The sequence below is a fragment of the Camelina sativa genome, chromosome 1, assembly GCF_000633955.1.
Source record: "Camelina sativa cultivar DH55 chromosome 1, Cs, whole genome shotgun sequence".
Taxonomy (NCBI): domain Eukaryota; kingdom Viridiplantae; phylum Streptophyta; class Magnoliopsida; order Brassicales; family Brassicaceae; genus Camelina; species Camelina sativa.
In genome coordinates this window covers 22,272,498-22,276,774 of record NC_025685.1, presented here as the reverse complement: position 1 = coordinate 22,276,774, position 4,277 = coordinate 22,272,498, and the positions used below count along the sequence as shown (strand labels likewise).

At 33.0% G+C, this 4,277-nt stretch overlaps 1 long non-coding RNA gene across 1 annotated transcript; it reads right to left on the bottom strand.

Moving 5' to 3' along the window:
• LOC104701449 lies at positions 1,533 to 2,001 on the bottom strand. Its single transcript, XR_753819.1, has 2 exons — positions 1,872 to 2,001; positions 1,533 to 1,772 (listed from the first exon to the last, which is right to left on the bottom strand). It is a non-coding gene; the product is annotated as an uncharacterized LOC104701449 (long non-coding RNA).

Genomic DNA, 4,277 nt, shown 5'->3' with positions numbered 1-4,277 from the left:
GCCTTCAAAAACCCTATAAATACTCTTCTAAACTTTAAGGTTTAGTGTGTGAAATAATTGGAGCAGCCTAGAGTCACGACCAGAGGAGCAGCCGACGACCTGAAGCTCTCTCTCTTCCCTCTCTCGAAGCCTTTGAAGATCCACTAACTCTTTCTATTTCTTTGTTCCATCATTTGTTCTAGTTTTCTAAAGGAAGAAGATCATTACAACTTTGTTTGACAATCATTGAAGTGATATCTAAAACCTTTTTCTCTATTTATTCTTTTATGTTTATGAATTGTTTAAACCTAGATTTGATAATTCTCTTAAACATGCTAGAGTAGTTTTATAGTTGGGTTTGAAGGGATAATCAAAGGGAAGAGATGATCTTAATTTTAGTGGCAATTTTTAGGGTTTGTTAGATTTCTATTCTGTTTATTCTATACTTTAATTCTAAGTCTTTGCTTAATGCTTTAAGTTAGCCTCATGAACTATCTATGATCTAAAGTGTGTGTGCTTCGCCAAAAACTTGCATGTGTGCTTGACCTAGCTTAGATGTGTGTCGTGTCATAGGAAACACATACCACTTACCTATGAAACGTCATAGATTATAATCGAACCTGATTTAAATGCTTTGATTTATACGTCGTTGTCTGCGAAAGTTGAGTAACAGAGTGTAGGGATCTTAGACGGTTAGCTTTTGATCTATAAGTTAACGGTTCATTCGTGTTTCGTAGTCTGAGTCTTAGATAAACAAACTAACCCTAAACTTTCCTAGATATATAGATCATTGATCCCCTGCGATTTACCTTGATTCCCAACGCTTGACTCATTTATTTTACTTGCTTTTTATTTACGTTATTGCTTACTGACGACTGTGACAACCAAAATCCTGTTTTTATTGTGTCCTAGCCTTGCATTTCTTCCGACGGATTTTCTAAACAACAACTCTCTCTCAGTGGGCTCGATCCTTAAATACGACAACCGATTAACTGTGCACTTGTAGTAGTCGTATGATCTTTTTAAGGTAAAATATTTTGAAGCAAAATATCACACGCATCACAATTTTTTTGGCACCTTTTCCGGGGAGATATTGTTTGTTTACAAGAGTCTAGGAACAAGAATAACGTCTAGGACACCTTATTAAAAATGGAAAACAAGAGAGGGTAGTTTTGCAAAAGTGTATAGCGAAGAGGTATTTTTAAAAGGGTACAGAACAATGGTATTTTTCAAAAGGGTAGTTTTGAAAATGCCCCAACAGTCTAAGTAATTATAAAACATCAAAGAATATGAAGAAAATAATTCTTTAAGACCATACTTATTATGAAACATTATTTATTATGAAGCGGAGGGATTATAAGATTCACAATAACATAGTGAATATATGTAACACATACTTTAATTTTTACTTTTCTGCATTTCAATATTCAATTATTAACTTAAATTAGCTTTTATTAAACTTGCAGAAAATCTATGGCTTGAAAATGAATCTAACTTTGATCTGGTAAAGTTTATGTACTCCACTCTAGATCTTCTTTGTAAATTCAAAAAAATGTGAAAATTATAGATTTATTTTTTTAACCAAATACTAGTACATGCGATTATATCATTTCATCGTAGAAGTGCTAGTTAGTTATAGTATCAAATAGTCTCACAACAACATCTTGATTTAGTAAGACAAAAACCATGAGTATATCCTATTCTATGACAAATACTACTGCAGACTTCAGTTGCACACCTGTTATCCTTGTAGCATTTGATTGGTAATCGCGAAAATCGGCTAGGTTGATAACCTATATACAATATTAAAATAATCAATACCCATTAACAAAGAGTGAAGTCATCATGATGATGATTACAAAATGAAAGTATGAATAATGATAAACAATTACCTGGACTTTCAGCAGTTGTATGAAGACAATGAACAAAAGATATGATGAAGATGATAGTAAAACAAAATGCCATTAAAGTTTTCATAGTGATAGCAATTATTTTAGTGATATTCCCTCAAATTTTTTTTAATGAGTTGTTCTTCACCTAAACTGATTATATATATAATATATCACAACACTAAATATGTTTAATATTTTTTTTCCTGGTCAAAGATGCAAAATAATATATTCTTTTGATTTATTTCCCTACAAATATAATTTCTTCAAATATATTTCTTTTCCTGCTATTTATTTTATTCCTTTGATGTTGGAAAGACTGACTCACTGAAAAAACAGTCTCTTTCCTGGTCAAATATGCATAATAATATAATCTTTTGATTTATTTCCCTATAAATATAATTTCTTCAAATATATTTATTTTCCAGCTGTTTATTTCCTCCCCCTAATGTTGGAAAGACTGACTCACTGAAAAAAAACAGTCTTTGCATCTCAAGATATTCAATCATCAAGAAAGATTTATATCCAACATATTTCCAATATTCTTTCAAATACCATCTTAATCACTGTGGTGGATCAACTCTACATGTATAACACATTCAGATGGAATATCTCTGGTTTATGATCCAAACAAATTGTAATGGAGAGTACTCATAATAATTCGTTGGCCCGAGACGAACTTTGACATATAAAGTCATTTATGTCAATTACATAGCATGGTTTCACCACCATTGTCAATTGACTAAATACTCTCGAAAAATCAAGGTTGCATATTGATAATAAAAATATTTGGTATGATCAGTCCACAATATCTACTTGCATACGTACCAGAAAATTGACACTATCCAAATTAATGGGATTAGTGAAAACCTGAAACGACCCGACCCATTTTTTAAATAATAATAATAATACAGTGATCTTATACTCACTAACCACCTAACCACAATCAAACCAAACAGCAGAAATAACCAAATATTAAACCAATGATTTAAATAACCAAATAAATAATTCAATAATATCTAATCATCCATACCAAATAGCAACTCATAGAACAATGAAACCGCAACCTAAACAACACTTCTAGAGACCTACATTCCATCATAGCAACCTAACAACAGCATAGAACGAACAACCAAGCCTCTAGGACATCCTCCTCTTCATCGCCTTGTTTCCACGATCACACTTTGCCTTTACCTTCACCACAAACACAAATTGAGATGCTTGAGTATTGTCATAAACAATTAGTGAGGCAATCCTCCCATCTACTTGGCTATATACACAAGAAACTGAGATTCCAATGTTAAACAAGCAACAAACAAACACTAACAAACCATAGAAACAAGTATCAGCCGCCTGCTGACAGAGTTGATGTCGACCCAATTGTAAAATAAATCAGTTTTCACTGTGATAACATCATTATTTTACCCATTTTAGATATAGTTTTAGTATGTATATAAGAAGAGTTTGATATGATTTCAAGGCTTTAATGTCTCTTATCAAGTATTTTAGGTTTCAAAAAGGTTTTACAAGTTTTATAGCAAAAATGACCAAAAGACAAGGAAAATACGTTTCAGGAAATATTCAGAGCTTTACAGTACGGGCCACTTTGAAAGAACTTCCATAACTCACATTTTGACGTGTCTATGGAAAGCTGAAAGAGTCAGACTTCTCCTCAAAGTGGAATCAATTCAATCCGTTCACTCACCAGGAAGTTATTCCCGATTTACTAAGACGTGTTATAAACCAACGAGAAGATAAGTTTGAAGCCAAGTGGACTTTAATGACCGCCCGATTAGCAACCATCACGGCGGCCCGTCCCGGAGGAGTGACGTTCAAGAACCTTCCTCAGTCGCCCTTTGTCCTGCAGTCAACAATAAAGATGTTTCTACCCTTACAAAACCCTATGCCTTCAAAAACCCTATAAATACTCTTCTAAACTTTAAGGTTTAGTGTGTGAAATAATTGGAGCAGCCTAGAGTCACGACCAGAGGAGCAGCCGACGACCTGAAGCTCTCTCTCTTCCCTCTCTCGAAGCCTTTGAATATCCACTAACTCTTTCTATTTCATTGTTCCATCATTTGTTCTAGTTTTCTAAAGGAAGAAGATCCTTACAACTTTGTTTGACAACCATTGAAGTAATATCTAAAACTTTTTTCTCTATTTATTATTTTATGTTTATGAATTGTTTAAATCTAGCTTTGATAATTCTCTTAAACATGCTAGAGTAGTTTTATAGTTGGGTTTAAAGGGATAATCAAAGGGAGGAGATGATCTTAGTTTTTGTGGCAATTTTTAGGGTTTGTTAGATTTTTATTCTGTTTATTCTATACTTTAATTCTAAGTCTTTGCTTAATGCTTTAAGTTAGCCTCATGAACTATCTATGATCGATAGTGTGTGTGCGTCGCCAA